We start from the raw sequence: 19,359 nt of genomic DNA on the forward strand, positions 1-19,359 counted from the left end.
GAGCAGATCGACCAAAGAGCTGTTGGCACAGCTGCAGTCCCCCGTTTTCCTTTCAAAATTTGGGTCATAGTCATTAAAAGTTGCTGCATGGGAGTTTGCTATTACCTAGCTGCAAATAATTCCCAACTTGTAGCTAGGCATTTTATTCTGGGGGGGGGGGGGGAAATAGCGAGAGAACTGAGAGAGCCCCCATAACTGGCTTTTTAAAGTTCATTACACCTTCATTCTGACACAAACGCTCCTCCAGCTCTCAGATGACAAATGTTACTGAGAGGTTTTTATGGGCTTGTTGCAATTTTAATTTTAGTGTGCATTGTTCTACATTTTCACTTGAGGGAATTGCATTATAATTTTCCCGCTCTTGGTACTGGTTTCTTCAGACTTCATTTATTACATTTATATTTTGCCAAAATGTACCCAGAATAAGAAAGGGGGTAACAAAAAAGAAAGTGTTTCAAAAGAATGTAAGTTCTGTTAACTCCAAATGACAATAGTAGAAATCTTGCCCCAGAAAACCAGGAAACAAAAATGGTGTTTTCTTTCTGCTATTTTCTTCTTGCATACATTTGCTGTAAAAGTTTCTAAAGTCACATTTCCCCCAAACAATTGTCCAAAACCCCCCCACAAAATCTAGTAACAATTAAACTTTTTTTTCCTTTGTAGTAATGAAACCACATTTGTAGAATTTTATGGGTGAAGTGGGGAGGGAATACCTGATAGTGATAAAGAAAGGCGGGGAGATCAGTTTTAGGTGCCATTTCAGTTTAAGAGTTTTCTCAGTTCGCTTTGAGACAGGGCATTTATGGGATTGGTCAGGATGACGCACACATGGTAACTCAAACTGTGAACATGAAGGAAAGTACTGGGAGGGAAAGGAAGAGAAGGAGATATGTACAAATTGAAATTGATGCCCAAGGTTCCTTAGTAATGGATTTTTGTTGCCATTATAAAATTTCCAGGGAGAGATTAACAGCATCTTGTCTGCTTCTAGGACAACTGGAAGTGTTCTGCGGCCGACTAGGAGAGGTTACAATGACTCCCTGGGACATTTTTTAATGTCATTGTGTGCCTCCAAGTCAGGGACACTCTAAAAAAGAACAATAGGGTTCAAGACAACACAGTCCAGCCACTGAAATATGAAATTTGGTTTACTAGAGGCTTGTGAACACAATGTGAAGAACATTTGTGCCTCTTAATACCGTAATTGGAAATAAAATAATTAGAAAATGTATAATTAGGAAATGTCCAACTGATTTCAATGGGTGCCCACTAAGTATGTATAAGTCTGGATTCAGCCTGCAAGTAGCATTTGAGCAAAACTTAGTTGTTCCTCCTTAATTAGAAGCAGAAGCTCAGAGTTTTCAAATAATATTTCAGTAGTACATATGACTGTCTCATAGCAACCCTTCTTGCTTGTATCAGCTTGACCTTCTCCAGGTCAACTGATGGTCAAAGCTTGTGGTGGCTGGAATGCCAGATGACTAAGAGCAATGCATTCAATGAGATTGCAATGGAAGTCTTTCCTAACATGTTAGTAGAACTCCTTCCCTGCCAACGAGTTCAAGAGGAGCTTTCAGCAGGTTTATTAATTTCTATTTATAAACCTTGGAAACATTCTAGCACACTGTTCGCTCTCACTGAATAAAGGAGAGCTAAATAAATTGTACCCAGTCAGAAACTGGTGGTGTATTTCTGAACGCTTTATGTTGACTTGCTATTACACAAAATTGGAAAAGTCCCATAACGCTGTTTCATAGAGTGTGCGTACAGTAAGCCTTGGAAAATAGATGTTAGCAGAGAAGCTTATCCAACAGGTACGTGCCATTAATATGAGACTTCCCCTAAAAAGTACATTTCACAGTTGGAAAAAACAATGGTGTGCAGGAATTATGAAGATTGGGGCTAAGGTAAAGTAAGGTTGGTACTTAATGGGGTCAGCATTGCAATTTGCAGTTCTTGGTGTCAGAAATAAGGGAATGAAAAAGAATCTTCTGTTGTCTTTGTAACAAGAAAAGAAGCAATGTTATCTTGCTGTTGAACTGTTTGTTGCTTGTTGATATGAAGAAGAAAAGGCTTTTTTTGTGGGGTGGGTATGGAGTTGTTCTACTTCAAGTAGACTCATTGAAATTAATGGAGTAATGTCAGTAATGTCTATGAATTTCAATGGGCCTACTCTGAGTTTGGCTCACAATATAGCCCATTGTTTTGTGTGACATACTTCGTCTACCCTCACGAGGCATCCCAAATGAGCAGCTTTGGGGAGCTGTGTATGTTTGCACTCCTCCTTGGAGACACGACATATGAGTTGACAGTAGCCATGGGTCTAACTTTAGATAGTGACGGTGATCAACAAGCCCTTGAAAAGATCTCCCAGGCCTTTAAGATGATGATTGTGAGTGGAGATGCACATGATGCCAGCCAACCACTGTCTTCCAACCTAGTAAGATGGGATGGTTTCAAATGGAGGCCCTAGAAGGCCTAGACCCTTTGACTTTCTTTTAGCAACCCCAGTCCCGAACTGCTTTTCTCCTGGTCTTTGAATGTTGCGGTCAGGTTGGGTGGGAAGGATGTCACAGTGGGAAGTGATGAGCAGATGAAGGTTCAACATGCTGCCTATCACTAGAATCCACACTTTGTTTTTTCAAGTGTTTGATAGTGACCTGAGGACCAAACTACAGATAACACTAAAACTCATAGTTTGTCCCAGCTTGTTTTCAATTGATAAATGGTAACTGGGGGGACCCATTGCAGCGTGATTTTGGTGGTGGTGATAGGATCATCCTTTTACCTTCACACACCACGGTCTATTTCTGAAGCTGTTATTTGCACCCACGGCAAAGCTACACTTGCTTCTATGGCAGCTTCAATTCTGGGTTAAGTAGCAGGTTTGGAGGGGGTTTTTTGGATGGGGGGACCATGAAGGAAGGGTTTTTAAACTTTCTATCACAGGCCCGATCCTGTTTAACCATCTCAATCCTGACAGTTGCTATTTAACGTTGTTTTAAAGCAAAATAAAAGAAACGCACAAGGCCAAACCATTCTGTGTAGTGTGCAGTTTGGCTCTGAGTTTGAAGAAGCAAGCCTTCTGCCATCATGCATAGTCCTAGACAGGATCATGGGAATGGAAATGCCTGAGAGCTGACAGGCGAAACTTTAGAGTTTATAGGAAGCTGAGACTGATTGATGTGGGGGAAAGCTGGAAAAGAGTAAAGTAACATTCCGAAAGTGTTAATAAAGTTATTAGGGTCCGTTGTGCTGCATATTATCTAAAGCCAGGAGAACGGCAAATAGAAATGCAGCAGGGTATATGAATATGTATACCAAACATGACACACATACTAAGTAGAATCACAACAGACCACTTGATTGTATTATTTTGTGTAAATTTTGCCTCTCCCTCAGTTTTTGGTGTTAGGTCATCTGACTGGAAATTCAAGACTCATTAGATTGTAAATTCTCCAAGGCGGGCACTGTGACTTTCATTTGTCTGTGAGACACTTATTTTAATAATACAAAAGTCTAAGTAATGCCTGTGAAGTTAACAATGTTTCCCCTATAAGTTATTTCTCTTTCTGCAACATGTTGCTCCCTAATCCAGTGAATTTGTATAGGCCACTGAGCTCTGATCTGGACCCAGTTTCCCAGACTAAGGTGGGCTTCCCCATTGATTCCAGTGGGTGATGAGGACCCATATGTACATATTTTTTAATGTGAGCAGATCAACCGTTTTGATTGGAATGCACGTGCCACCTGAGAGCTGCATCCACATCTGGAGTGGGATCTGCAGTCCACAATCAATTTGTTTGGAGTTGTCCCAGTCGTATAAGAATAGTATAATACCAAAGAATGTAGGCTGTGGAATTTGCCTTCAAGTGTATACTAAGACTATGTGAAGTTTGATCATGTACATGTGCTGGGGCAGGGGGTTGCTGCAGAAAATGGCAAACCTTTGTCAGGTTCCCCATTCTTTCTCCTGTAGTTATGGAAATATGGAATAACATCATGATCTGCATTTCTCCATCCTTCCTCCATATCATTGACTTTTGTGGGGAGATGCAAGAAAGCTAATGATGTGGAACTCCTCATGGAGTTCACATTCTTGGCAGTAACCTCACATTCATTGTCACTTTTAGTTTTGCCCTAAGTCTCACCAACATTCCCTGGGTGCACATTAATGTGCATCCAAGTGGCAGTTTCCATTAGAGCTGAAATGATGGGATCAGAAGGTGTCAAAGGGATCAAATAGCATAGGGTTTTGGAGCTAAGATTCTCTTTGGGATTGGCTATCCATTCAACACTTTCTAGATCCTGGCCTGACATTCAGACCAACAATCAGGGGCTCATATCTGATTTCACAACTAGGAAACAGTCAAGATGTAAAAGGAAAAGATTAGAAGAAATATGAGAGAAAGAGAGAGAGTGTGCGCACTATTGTTACAGTTCAAGTAGAGTTATGTTAAGGCTGTGTTTACACTAGCACGCCTAAACTGGGTACACACCAGACATACCCTGATGTATAACTGACCCACACAATTTGCAGTGTACCAATTTGGTGCACATCCCAACAATGTGAATGTCACTGCAGGTAGGCGATACTTGGAGCGATTAGCATCTGAAGTGTCAGCATAGATTTCAATAGCGACTTACCCTGTGTTACATCTCTACATGCTTATGTTAACCCATGGCAGCACTGGAGAAGAAGCTGTAGATGCAGTTAAAGGGGTAATAGTAGGAAACCCAACAACAACAAAATACAGCATGCCATTCCCTTCAGGGGTTGACTAGTACAATGGCAAACAAATATTAGAATGGTTTCTGTGATGCTACAGATAAATGAGAAGTGAACAGCTCTGAGTAAAGTTATATAGCTTTCGTTCATTGTCCAATGACGGGGGAAATGAGGTTGCAAGTTACAACGAAGATGCCAGATGGAAGAGCTTAAAAGAACAACGGAAAGAGAGAGAACAGAGTTATTTAGAATGATAACTTAGGAGGAGTTTAATTAGAGAAGCAGCGAGAACAAGCACTTTTAACACCAGCATAGGATGTTGCAATGCAGTTTCCTCACGCCACAATGTCAAGCTGTGACCTGACAATAACCCAGAGGAGTGTGGAAGGAACTTTGGCAGTGGCTGCCTGTGTCCTTGTGAGTGCCTGTGTCCTCCTGCTTGAAGGAGAGAGGCAGAGTGTCTGGCTGACGGGAATGTCTAGGGTGAAGGGTCAGATAATAGCAGACTGCGCAAATCATGAGGAAGGGTGCATGCCGTGATAGGGGAGGCGGAGAAAATGTTTTCACCAGACACCTTGTTCAGTACAGCTGATATTTTAATGCTAGCTTGGCAGAGAAGTCAGCAATGAGCACAGAACTGACCAGATCCAAGAAAACAAGGTCTGGTGTGTGTGTGTTCATAATAAACACAATTGCTTGGGACTAGACTGTCATGTTGGAGAATCTCCACCCACCCCTGAACCTGGCTTTTACCTGATTGCTTAAGGAAGAATGATGATCAAAATATTATTTATATTACAAATATTATAATAAAAGTAGTGTGGAAGAACACTAAGTTCCATTTGAAACTTTGTTTGTTTGTTTTTTTAAAAAAGAGAGAAATGGACAATGTTTAAAAGATACCCAAAGGGTGCAATTCTAACCCACCTTACCTGGGAGCGAGCCCCATTGAATTCCATATGATTTACTTCTGAGTAGAGATGGGAAACCCAAGTGCCTATAAGTATATGGTATGATAGCAGATCACCAAAGAACAACTTCCATTCCCCCCCCCCGTCTTCTACCCCCACCCTTTTTATTGCTCTTCACATGATTGACTTAACCTCAATATAGTTCAAACCTTTAGTAGTTTGGAATGAAATTATTTGTTCTGGATTTGGTGGTATGGGAGGGAGCTTTATGTTGTAAGTATGAAATAAACAATAAAAGTTTATTTTATTTTTTCAAGAACAGCAGCTAGAACCTTAGAGCAAATATTTGCAAAGAGGGAGTTTACCAGAGTCAGGTCTCAAATACAGCCAATGCAATCATGCAAATAAATCTACACAGTTTACTAGTGCACCAAAACTTTTTCAAAAAGCAGTTATTACTGAAATAAAAGCCTGTTGCGCATGTATACTTGTCTTATAACCCAATCTATATATATTTAGTCACGGAGTTAAATGGCGCTTACTCCCAGGTAATAGGATTGCCTCCTTAGTCCTCTGTGGTGCAACAATAGTCTAATCAAAAGAAACCAACTCCTTTCCAGTTTACAAAATCTTTCCTTCCTGTTCACCTGGAATCAAGTTTTTCTTACCATAGGCAGGCATAGGCACTCCAGATGTTTTGGGACTACAACTCCCATCATCCCTGACCATTGGTCCTGTTAGCTAGGTATGATGGGAGTTGTAGTCCCAAAACATCTGGAGGGCCGAGTTTGTTATGCCTGCCATAGGAGATGTGGCAAATGCCATGTAGGGTAACTTGAGTGTTTTGTTTCAAAAGGATTTAGACTAAGCCTTAGGATTACCTGATGCTGCCATGTTTGGCAGTGGAACGGACCCTGCAGGTCCAAAGAAGCGCCTTCCTCCAACTGTGACTAGTGGCCACAGGAGGCATTTCATTTTCACCAGGGTACACGCCTGCATATTAGAATGCAGTCCTTTTAACTACCTAGTAGACTGCCCCCATGATGGCAAAGGCACAGCCACATCTCTCTCTGCAGGAATATCTAAAACTTCAGAAGGCTGTAGACCAGTGCTGGAGCAACACTCCTCGTTTCCTTCTGAGTCTAGCACCCAGCTCAATCCTGACTCTTGTTCTACAGAGAGCTCTCCATGGTCCTGACCCCTAGCTGCCTGACCTCTGCCATGCCGTACTATGTACCTGATCACCCTTATATCTTCCGGCCAATTTTCTCAATTTGAGAAGATATATTATGCATGTTGTTTGTTAATTGTTCAAATGAAGTGCATTCACTGTTGCGTTGTCATCTGCTCCTGACAACCACCAAAAACAATCGGAGGAAGTTGACCACTTGCCTATACCAGGATCTATTTCTACAGTAGCAAAACATGTCCAGTGGAAATGTAACAAGCTTCTCTTGGCTCAGTTAACAAGCAAGTAGAGTTTCCAAGTGCGTGAAGTCTTTGTTTCCCCCCAAGTCTTGAATAACAGCCAGTTGAATACTAAGGCAAAACGCCTACCCTTAGCATGTAGGCATTGTCCAAAGGAAATGGAAAGTCACCTTCACCACCTGAATTCAGTTGCTGTCCTGTGCATACATACATGTATCTGTTGATTTCCATGTTTTTCTTTGATTTCCATAAGGCTTACAGCACAATCTTAAGCATGTTCTTTTTCCTTTCAGAAGTAAGCATGAATCCCACTGAATTTTAAGGATTTTACTCTCAGGTAGGCATGCATAGAAGTGTAGCCTTACACTCAGTTAAGTAGTATAGGGTTGCAGCCTTAGAGTTCAGTTGTAACACACAGAGTTAAGCACTGTTACAATGGCTCTTATCTCTAAGTCAGTGTATATACTGTCTCAACTTTAACCACCTAGAACTACAATTCCCATTATCTTGCTGACTGGGGCTGATGGAAGTTGGAGTCCAACAACATCTGAAGGGCCTATCCCTGACCTTGTCTATAAATCCCTGACCTATAGAATATTGTCACTAAGCAGTTATCCACACCTAGCACCAAAAACTCAGGTGAGCTGAAGGAAGTTCCTCTTCTCAGTGTCACATGAAAGAGGAAAACAATGCAGGTTAACACCACAAATTTCCTAGTGATATTATCAAGCTCTTGGAAACTTCCAGGACTTCTGTTTTGATTTAAGATTATTCTGGACTTCCAAGAAATCAGGACAACTTGGAAAAATATTGCAGAGCCAATCTAAGGATGTCAGATATACAGTACCTTGCTCATCTACATAACTCCCTGCTAGACCCTAATATTACTCCACCCTTTGCTTGACACAGCAGTGATGGGAGTACTGGAGGAAGGAATCTCCTCTTCCTTCCCTCTCTGTCACTCCATTGTGCTTGATAACAGCTTTGGGGAGTAGGGAATAGTGACGAGAGATGTGTCTGGGGATTTTGAAAACATGAGTCAGGGCGGAATTTTGGAGCTTGTGAAGTACAAGTTTGGAATTGGACTTTTAACAAGACACAATGTTTATTCCCCAGCTTGGCTTAGGAAAACTTCACTGGCATCTCTGCTTCCCTTACATGTGGCATCCTTCATTAGAATAATGGAAGGTAGGATTGAGCTTGTTCCTTGCTAAGTGACTAGACAGACTACTGCCTGAACGTACTGCTTGGTATTTTTGGATCTACATGGGCAACAGTTGACTTTTTAAAAAGGCTGGGAGTCCTGACCAAATAGTGGTCCACATGCTTACTAAATGGCACACACAGAATTTGGGCAAACCCCAAATTGGTCGTATGGCAAGTCCATTGATCCGAATGCATTGTAAATGCATTTAGAAGACTGGGTTGTCCATGGATAACCAGCACGGGTGACTCAAACAAGTATACCTCAAACAAGTGGGAAAAACACACCGTTTTGTGAGTCATGGTGTCTTTAATTGCATATTATGCAAGATAGATTACATACTCAGCTTTAAATTGAGAAACGACAAGGATTAACATTTTATTGCATCAGATAAAATATTGCATTCAATTAAGAACCCGAGAAGAGCCTGCTGGGTCATGCTGATGGCTCACCTAGTGCAGCATCCTGTTGTCACAGTAGCCAACCAGATGCCCGTGGGAAACGCAAGCAGTACCTGATCACAGAGGTGCAGTACTTTCTCTGTTTGTGAAGCCCGGCAACTGGTTTTCAGAAGCATTTGCTGCCTCTGTCCACTAAGGCAGAGCATAGCCATAATGGCTAGTCATCATTGATCACCTATCCTCAGTGAATTTGGCTAAGTCTCTTTAAAAGCTATCCAAGTTAGTGGCCATGACTAGCTCCTGCGGGAGCGAGTTCCATAATTTATTTATATTCTATAGATTAAGCCAGGCTTCACCAACCTCGGCCCTCCAGATGTTTTTGGCCTACAACTCCCATGATCCCTAGCTAGCAGGACCAGTGATCAGGGATGATGGGAATGATAGTCTCAAAACAACTGGAGGGCCGAGGTTGAGGAAGCCTGGATTAAGCATACTATTATTCACAATGCGATCCTAAACATTTTATAAACAAGCCCCATTTTGTTCCATGGGACTTACTCCCATGTGTATAGGATTGCAGTTGTACAGGGCAATCCTATATCTGTTCCCTCTGAATTAAGTCCAAAAGGCTTGCTCCCAGTCAAGCAATGTGCTTGATGCATCTTTCTATCTCTTCTGTTTCTCTGCGAAAGTTACTAAGATGAATGGCTTGCAGAGCAAAACAAAAGCTTGCCTGCTGGTTCATCTCTCTCTCCTTCCTGAAGCATCAAATGCCATTCCCATTTAAGCATTGCATTTGGTCCAAACGATCCCACATCATCCCCCTTCGAACTTGGCAGGGGAGGATTTACATGAGCAGCATGTACGTAACATCTGGTTGGGAAGGGTAGCTGAATAACTTTGTGCAGTAGAGGCATGAAATGAAAATGGCAAGCTAGTGTACATAATTTGGGGCTCAAGGGCCCAGTTTTTTTCCTGAGCAAATCTGGCTAGGCAGATCTGACAAAAAAATAGTGCCAGCTTGAGACAAGTTAATGTGGGCAAATATAATCAGCTCCCAATTTTAAGTTAGACTAATTCAAACAATGGGCAGATGCTGTTGGAAGACAGCAGAGTCATTTCCCATTTAATCAAACTATAGACTCGAACAGTACTTTACTAGCAATGACAGCGTTGCCCAGTGGTACACCTAAGCTTTAAAGGCAATTCAGGAGCTTCACTTATGGCAGAGGCAGTAGATGCCAGGAGGTAAGAGAGGCACACTACTGAGCCATCTCAGCTTTCAAAAAGTAATTCTGAAAGGCCTTTCTTGTAGAGCGAGGAGACCAGCTAACTCTTCACAGTGAAAGAAACTTCACGTATGAAAGATTAGGCTTAAAAATAAGAGCAAACAATCTCAGAAGGATATCTTAGTATGCCATCAAGGGAAGGCAGCTGTGTTCCATTTTTAGGATATCAAGTTAACAAACGTTATGCTTTCAAGAGTAGTAAAATAATAATGCAGAAAGCACTATTTCCCTCCTCTAGATCCAGCATCTTACAATACACATGGCTTTCTCCTCCTCAGTCCAGGCAGGTTGTCATTTATCTTCTGATGTCTTCCTTTCCATAGCATAGATTCATTCATGGGTATAGTCAGCACTATGTGCTGATTTACACAGCCACCTGCTGTTGAGTCTCTTTTAAATGATGGGAATAGGGATTCACCTTTCCCCACAATACATAGTAAGGCAGCATTGGGAACATCTGGCCTAGGGGCCTCATAAGGTCAGCTAGGCCTCCCAATTTGGCCTTTGATGTCATGCTTCTGTACCAGGCTGAGGGGAAGCGACTTTTTCCTCTCTCTAATCTTTCTTCTCAAACCTCTTATGAGGATTGTTGGCAGGCTGCCTGCATCATACCTGACAGGGGTTTTGAACAAAGGATATCAAAAGTACAGTGGTACCTTGGGTTACATATGCTTCAGGTTAGAGACTCCGCTAACCCAGAAATATTACTGCGGGTTAAGAACTTTACTTCAGGATGAGAACAAAAATTGTGCTCCGACGGCGCAGCAGCAGCAGGAGGCCCCATTAGCTAAAGTGCTGCTTCAGGTTAAGAACAGTTTCAGATTAAGTACGGACCTCCAGAACGAATTAAGTGCTTAACCCGAGGTACCACTGTAAAGTCTTTCCCCTGCTCATTCTGGTCAGCCATTCCCTCCCTTCCCCCCTCCTCCCTTACTAGGCAGTGTCAGTCCTCACCACAATACCTTTTTATATAACTTTTTTATCATGGGTGTACTTTAGTCAGACAGAGCAAAGCTCCAAACGTTTCATCTAGCCCTCTTCAGTTTTCAGAGTGCCTCTGGTCTCACAGAGAGCTCAGAGACATTTGAGGGAGACCCATGCCCACTCTTTAAAATGCTTCCCTTTTTTCCCCTCTCCCCCTTCCACAAGCACTGTTGTCCATTGTGGTACCATCTTTTTGGGGGGAAAGGAAGGGACTGTGGGGTCTTAAGTCTGTGCCCAGTGGTCCAGACTGACCACCGTGACCTCCAGGCAAAGAGAATCAATGTCTGGTTGCATGTGTAAATTGTGGCCCGGTGCCATTGCTCGGACTTTGTTCTGCCCAAACATCTGCTTTGTAAGAGAGGCAGTTTGGGATACTGGTTAGAGCAGGAGCAGAGAAGGTATACCAGATATTGTTGAACTCCAGCTCCGATTGTCTTCAGCTGTGAGATAGTCAGTGTCTGCCCTATCCTCTATCACAGGATTGCTATGAAGAAAGGAGGAAGCTTTCCCTGCACTCCCAGGAGGAATAGGGCCACTGTAAAAAGAGAAAAATAAATATAAATTTAACACACACATGGGCCTCCTTACAAATCAACAAAATAAAACCAGACAGACTTCCTGTGGTGTTTCCTCCCCAGAAGTTAATACCGTCACTCAAGTGCATTTTAGAAAGAATCTCTTGAGTTGCTTCCTCTGTTATTTTGAAAAGCTGCAGCCTTGTACTGTAAGTCGCTGCTGTGACTGAAGAAGAATGATACAATAAAACAAGGACTGCATTTGTTCTGCAGAGTTGGGGTGAGGAAATGTGCAAGGCAAAAAACCCCACAACACCACCACCTTTGGGGTAGCTGGAACACGTAAGCTATAGAGTTTCTGCTGAGGTGGGTGCATGTATTAGAATGGAAGCATTATGTGTTTGCATATCTTTGGAGAATGGAGTGAGCTACATCGGTGCCTCTGAAAGAGTGACAGCAGAACATGGAATGCAACACAGAACTCCTGATGCCAGTGTAAAGTGGCACACCACCAGAGGGCAGCCTGTAGCTTAGTGGCAAAGCATCTACTTTTAATGCAGAAGGTTAATTTCCCCCCAAACTCCAGGTAGGATGCTTGAAACCCTGAAGAAGAGCTGCTAGTCAGTGTCCAACAGGGTGGGCAGCTTGTGGCCTTCCAGTTGTTGGATGGACTACAACTTCCATCCAAGCGACTTTTCTCCGTAAGATCCTTGGTGCCCCTAAATGCATAAATTATTTAATCTTATGTGCTGAAACTTGCCCACATCTGATGGAAACCAAAGCATGGCTCTCTACAGTCAAGGCCTGGCTGAAAGACCACTTTAGAACAGCATCTAACTCCTTCTTAACCTCTATGCTTGAAGAGCACATCTCATCCAGATGGTATAGAGCAATTCAAGACAAAATCCATAGTTTGGGCATTGCTCTCGAGAGCCTTGAAGCATGTGACAAAAATCACATATTCCAATTAATCAGGCGACCACAAAAGACAGCACTTGTTACCTCATACTCCGAGATCTTGCTGTCCAGAGGCCTTAGGTATTACAACACCCTGTGGAACCTGTGTCAAATACCTAAAGGATTTACTACTCCCTTCCCATCGAAGAGCCTTTATGCTCACAAGATTAAATGCTTTCCCTTCTGCAGTGACTAAACGCAGATTCTCACACACTCCATATCGAGCCCGTTTGTGTGGCTGCAACCAAGACGTACCAGATTCAATGGACCACATTCTCTTAGATTGCCCTTTACATAGCAAACCTCGCCAACTGATCCTGAGTAAAATGTTGGATCTCCGGCCCACAACTCCGAGAAGAAATCAAATGAGGTTTCTCCTGGCAGATCGGGACAAAGATACCACTGCTTTAGTAGCTTCCTTTTTAGCCACAATTTTGCCCGAAAGGGTTCCCAATGAACCATTCCTTCAGGAAATAGACTGGGCGTAGCAGAATATCTTAAGTGCACATGACTACAGTGTGACCCTATAACCCTAGACAGGTTCACCCTTGTCCTTTTAATCATCCCAGTGATTTGAAGCATTTTATATTGTGATGCCAATAAAGGTATTTGATTTGATTTGACTCCAACTTCCATCAGCCCCGCCTATCTTGGCCCAGTGAGCAGGGTTGCTGGAAGTTATAATCAACAACTCCTGGAGGTTCATAGGTTCCCCCAGATGGTACTGGTTGACATGGGTCTGACTCTGTATAAGGTATATTCCTGTGTTCCATGGAAGTAGCCTTCACTGGGTTCACTGAGCCCAGACTGGTGAAAAGAGACTCTGGATGTGTGGAGAGGCTGTAGGAAGGGCTGTAAAAGCAGCTTCGTTTACAGCATGGGTGCTCATTTACACTGGACTGTTACATTCAAAGGATTTGAGAGGCAGGTGAATTTTGTCCCATATCACATGCCTCTGCTTGTCTGACGCATTTTCTGATTCATGTGACCTCCCTCACCCAAAAAAGAGAAGGGCAAGCCAAGCCCTTAAATGTATGCACCTTTTGTCATCTGTGACTTTCACAGGGAATCTTTCAGTGTCCTTTACAGTTGCTATAAAAACGTGTCTGTGTGTGCTGGAAACCCGAAGCTGTGTTTGTCACATGCTTTCAAGTAGGAAAGAAAATGTCCCTCTGCTTTCGCATAGTATCACATGACACCCATCCTTTATCTGGACGTAACTGGCTGAGAGTGGTTCAGCCAGGTATTCAGCTAACATGCTTTTCTTCCTTGTTTTGTTTTTTTTAATTATTATTTAAATGGGTCCATTAGCTTACTTATTACAAGCAGTTACCCAAGTGTTTTGGATTTGATAACAGGAACTAACAGAGAGGCATGTGATAGTTTCCAAGGAAGAAAAAAAGAAAGAATGAAAGAAGAATCCAGCTACGCTGCAGGTATCTTGCAATAATAATTTTGAGCTGCTCCTGCAGTTTTGCCATTCAAATCCAATTGTGCCTTGGCCTTGGAGGCATTTTTCCTCTTAATATTGCCCTATGACATTAATTTCAAAGTGAAATGCCATTCCCACGTCATACTTGGAAGAATTCCCTCCCTTAAGTTGTTTTGGTTTGTTAACGCAGAATTTTGGTGGTCTCGGTACTTTTTACTGAGTTACATCAAATATATGTGCCAAGGCACAAGTCCCAATCTAGATAGGAGCTGTGTGACTTCTTTTCCCCCCACATAAAAAGCATGCCTAAATAGTCTATTTTAAATAAACAATTCTGTTTCTTATAGGGTAGTTTGGCCCTCATGCCAGCAGTTCCAGGGCACAGATTTCCTGGCAATCACCTTCTCTTTCTCTTACGTTGTTGATGACACATATAGAAGGATACTCAACGCCAAGCACACACTGTCTTGCCCCAGTGATTGAGGGGGTCTGGGCCACGCAATGTGTGGATGCCATGTGTGCAGGCCACGGGGCATGCTGACATCATGTGCACACGCTAAGCGATGTGCTGACACGTCGTGACAAGTTTGGGAGACATCTTGCAACCTTCTGAGAAGTAGTTTTGTGCTATTTGCCCTTTATGACGTTCCCTCCAAGTAGATAAATTGAACCTATCTCTATTGTTGTTGCTTCTTTCTCTTCTTCTTCGGTACTGATAAGTGTTGAAGGCACACATTTTCTTTAAAGGAGGGTTATGCAGGAATAAACTAACAAGAAAACATCTTTTTTATGGAGAAGCCTGTGAAATTTCATCTCATGCATGAAAGAAACAGCAAGGTTTAAAAACAGTACAGTCCCTTAAGAACTGGGAAGAATAACAGCCCATCTAGAACACACATGTTGTTGCTGTTTATAATTTTTTGTTGGAATTTCTGTGAAATAAAGGGCATCTGTTTGGCACAGATTCAGCCCCAGCCCTTTGCAAAATCAGCTGAAGTTATCTGTTCCACTTTCACACTGATTAGTAGAGGAAAGGGAACGATGGGAAGCGGGGAAATGAGTGTAATGCAGTCCTCATGTAATTTGAATAGTGTGTGTCTGTGTGTGTGTGTGTGTGTGTGTGTGTACACGCACATTGTAGACCATTTTCTTATGATTAATTTTTATCTTGTAGCTGTTTATCAGCTTCAGGTTTAAATATGAAAGACGCTAGTTTACCTGCTGCTGCAATTCCATCACAGCCCAGTTGCCTGATGGAGCAACACACTGTTGTTTATTTTTTGACAGAATTATAGAAGCCTAGAATTGTAGAGTTGGAAGGGACCATGATGATCATTCTCGTCCAACTCCCTCATTGCAGGAATATTTCACCCAATGTGGTGGCCATGACCTTGTGATTAAGAATTTCATACTCTGGCTACTGAGTTTATTTTGTCTACATTTTGGGATACTTAAGAAGTCTGTCATCAGGCATGCAGACACAGCAGTGAAACAGATAATATTCTAGATTATACACACAAACAACTAAAACAACTGCTTGTGTGCAGCAGGCTCTTGTGCATTTAATTTTGCCAGGCAAGGGAAGCATCATGCATGGTGGTGGGACCAGTTTTGTGCTGTAACACTTACACAAAGGGGCGGGTTCTTTCTTTGGGCAAGTAGTGGGACTCTGGTGCTAGTCATTAGCCGCCTTGGATACTGGTTTACGATATCAGGCCTTAACCTCATTTTTTAAAATGCTGTCAGCTTTAACAACAGCATCAAGTTTAACAAGCCTTCACAGACAGAGATTATTGATGGATGTTCAAGGTTTTAGAGTTGCAGTAAACAATGAAATGGTTTAAAGCCAAAAGATTTTGAAAAGCACCTGGAAAGTAACCAAGTAGTGATGAGCTTTTGAGCCTTTTGAGGATTGAGGGCCAGTTCTGCTTCACAGCTGACTACGTGAGAGGGTCAGAATAGTAGACTGCAACAGAACAGAACAACAGCATCAGATCCATCAATGGCAGATGTAATGTTCCTTCTTGTCTTATAACCTCCAACACCCTGTCCCATCTCCATGCCTTGTTGGCAACCGCAGCTTCAGGACAAGGGAATTCCATTTTGACATCATGCCCACTCTAGTGGAAGTATTATTTATTATTATTGAGCTTATACACTGCCCTGTACCCGGAGGTCTCAGGACGGTTCACAACAAGACGACAACATATAAAATCAAACCAAAAGCAGTAACGCCCCCCCCCCCCAAAAGCCACATTCTAAAAGGGTGTTGGATGTCAATAAGGTCAACCAAAGGCCTGGTTAAAAATGAATGTTTTTGCCTGGTGCCTAAAGGTGTATAATGAAGGCACCAGGTGAACTTCCCTGGGGAGAACATTCCATAGACGGGGAGCCACTGCAGAGAAGGCCAATTCTCGTGTTGCCACCCTCCAGACCTCTCGAGGAGGAGGCACATGAAGGAGGGCCTCAGAAGATGATGTCAGGAACCAGGTAGGTTCATATAGGAAGATGGGGTGTGATGGAAGAACTCTGTATACACAAATACTGCATACCCAACATGTGCAACACAGGCTGTTGTAAAGCCCTTCCAACATGACATGGCTCTAGGCATGTTATTTCTGAAGGAGGAGCAAAATCTTGCACCAGAGTTCTGAAGTCGAGGCAATTGTATGATTTCTGTAGGTCCTTGTAGACAGCTATCCAATTCCAGCATTTCAAACAGCTTGAATCAGACAGAATTAATGTCATCTAAATGCGTCATCTGATAATCTTAAATGGAATATTTCCCTATGACAGATTCAAATGTGACATCCACGTATCATATCACATTATATCCTTGTGAATCTGGTTCATCAAATATATTAAATGATACAGTTGGTTACTATGCAATAAGGATGGATTTTATTTTAATTTTTCCATGGATTTAAAAGAACTGGACATGTTCAACTCAGGACTTGCTATTCTTTGACATAAACAAAATCTTTTCTCTCTCTCTTAGCTCTTCTATTTGATGTTTTCTTTCTCCTTCTTTATAAAGGGAAAACCCTATTATTCCTTGAGCATCTGATATCATTCTTCCTTTTCAACACTGAGACTTGAGGACTGCCTGCCATAAAGATTGCTCATTTCCTTAAAAGTTCACCCAAATCCCATAGCTTCTTTTGTTAATGTACAGTATATAGTTTTGCAGCAGAGGTTTTGAAATGTTCATGCATCTTCTTGGTTACATTAAAAAAAGCAATCTTTCTGTGAGTTAAAACAGAGCAGAGCAGAAGAACTGCATATCCAGACCACAGATTGTTTGGTTAAAGTATTATTCCCCCCCCCCACCGACCCCCTGGTAAGCAACAATTACTATTTCTTATCATAGCATAGCTTAGCCAATCTTGTTTAAATACAACCCTGAACCTTGCCTGACTTAACACACTGAACTCAAGTGGCTGCAGGGTCGATGAGGCCGAGCGACGCTTAGCCACAAGGATATGAAGGTGACCTTGCTCAGCTGTGGCGTCAGATATTTTATCTGTATCTTCCAATGAGTTCCCTAGCTGTATCCCTGAGTTGGTAGCACAGATATTAAATATAAAGAACCTCTTATAAATAAAGAAAGCATGTTGAGAACACTGGATTCTGTGGATGGGAGATGCAATTAAAGGCCCTGAGAAATATTTATGCAGGTAGCATTCTGATATGTCACTTTTGCCAGTATAGGTGATGCCTTTTTTTTCCTTCTTAAAAAATAGCGACAATTAATTCTGTTATTCAAAACAGACTCTATTCTCATTTCCTTTCCTACATTTAATACAGATGCATCTTTCCATTATGAAGTACTTAAAAAAAAAGAAGAAGCTTCAATTAGCAGGCTAAAACTTCAGGCCTTTAGGAAATAACAAGTCCAGAGCGTTCCAAACTTTTCATGTCGGTGACACACTTTTAGACATGCATCATAATTCAGTTTTACTAGCAAACTGGAGGTTAAACGAACCCCTTTCCATCTTTGGTAGGAGTGTGGGGAATGTTCACGCAACACGCCTACACACTGCAGCCGACACACAGTTTGGAAATTTCTGCCTTACACCATCCTCCTCTGGGCTCCATGTAACTCCACAATGGCCATGGGATGCTATTCATGTCCCAAATTAAGCTCAGTTTCCCTGGTAAAAGGTCTGGCTCAAGGATAATCACCAGGAGAAGACTGGGCATTCACTTAGGAGCATGAGTCAGATGCAAGGATCCCATTCTCAGAGATATTTGGGCCACCTCGGAAGAAGCCACACAGCTGAGAACACTGAACCTTCAATTAGTTTGGAAACAGATCAGCTACTGTTTCGTAGGCTTTCAACACTGGTAGTCTGTTGGCAGTGGCGTGCAGTCAATGAACTAGGGGGACTAGATTAGTCCCTTAAATGTTCCCCTGGAGCCTCCTTTCCAAAGCTTGGGAAGCTTCTGCCTGGCTTAGGAAGGGAGGCATGATACTCACATGCACAACATTGCAACGTCACATCTATATAGCCCCAAATCACCCTTGCAAGCTGCAGCCCTGACTGTTCCCCTACAAAAAAAAATCACTGCACACTACTGCTTTGTTGAGCCATTTGGGATTGACCAGCTGCAGGACTTCCTATTTTCCTTTGAGGCCAGAGTGCCACTCTTTTGCTCCTTCTCCTTATTGAATTAGCATTGCTTTGAAATACTATAATAGACATTGCTTCTGTTTTCATACTGTGGTGGCATGTGGGGGCAACCCCTTCCTAGCTAAATCCTTGTCTAATGGGCCTTTCTATATTCCAGTACATTTTGGGGGGAATTGAATTCATGAACCATGAGTGTGGGTCTGTCGAAAGCGAAGTAAATGGAAGAGTTAAAGACATGTTTTAAAATGTGCCGTTGACATAAAAGTGACTTAAAAGCACTTTGCTTTGGCTGGATTCAAATGCCAGCTTCATCAAGCAACCCACTGGCTTTTGATAAGCCACTCATATTTATGTCGTTATCATTAGAACGGGAATTATAGAGGTGTCCTTCGCTATATAGCTGTGCAGAATTCAGATAAATACATCCCTATTCTGAGTGTTAGAAGTTTAAAGGGCTAGAATTATCCTTACGTATCCATAAGTGGTTGTCATGCTTAGAAATGTTTTAGTTCATTTTAGCTTAGCAAATGAGCAAATGGCTGCATGCTGCTCCGTTTTCACCTCAAGCCAATGTTTCTCTTGGCCTGGGGAGACTTAATAAATTTGTTCACATTAAAGCACGTCTATGAAGTACATAAAAAGAGCCCTGCTGAGTCAGACCAAAGGTCCATCTAGTCCAATATCCTGTTTCTCACAGCGACCAGCCAGATGCTTCCGGGAAGCCTGCAAGCACCCTTCCCTGCTGTTTTTGCCCCCCAGCAACTGGTAGCCAGCTCAATCTCTCTCTCTAAACACGGAAATTCCATTTAGGTACTGAGGCAAGGAAAAGTTGATAGATCTGTGTTAAGCTGCATGAAGAAGAAGAAGAAAAGCCT

General features: G+C 42.3%; 1 protein-coding gene across 6 annotated transcripts in view; it reads left to right on the forward strand.

Annotated features, from left to right (window-relative positions):
- Window positions 1-19,359, forward strand: part of SLC16A7 (solute carrier family 16 member 7) — a 100,020-nt gene that overhangs the window by 28,423 nt on the left and 52,238 nt on the right. Inside the window, exons 2-3 of one of the 6 annotated variants that reach the window (XM_083399865.1) lie at window positions 7,362-7,405; window positions 8,185-8,256. The exons of 4 other annotated variants lie outside the window; for them this stretch is intronic. The gene's annotated coding sequence lies outside the window, so the exon portion shown is untranslated. Of the gene's footprint in view, window positions 1-1,638; window positions 1,815-7,361; window positions 7,406-8,184; window positions 8,257-19,359 lie in introns of those variants that run through there. One more of the 6 variants, XM_083399870.1, reaches the window with a different exon arrangement.

This window comes from Podarcis tiliguerta, assembly GCF_965153285.1.
Source record: "Podarcis tiliguerta genome assembly, chromosome: 10".
In the NCBI taxonomy this organism is placed as follows: domain Eukaryota; kingdom Metazoa; phylum Chordata; class Lepidosauria; order Squamata; family Lacertidae; genus Podarcis; species Podarcis tiliguerta.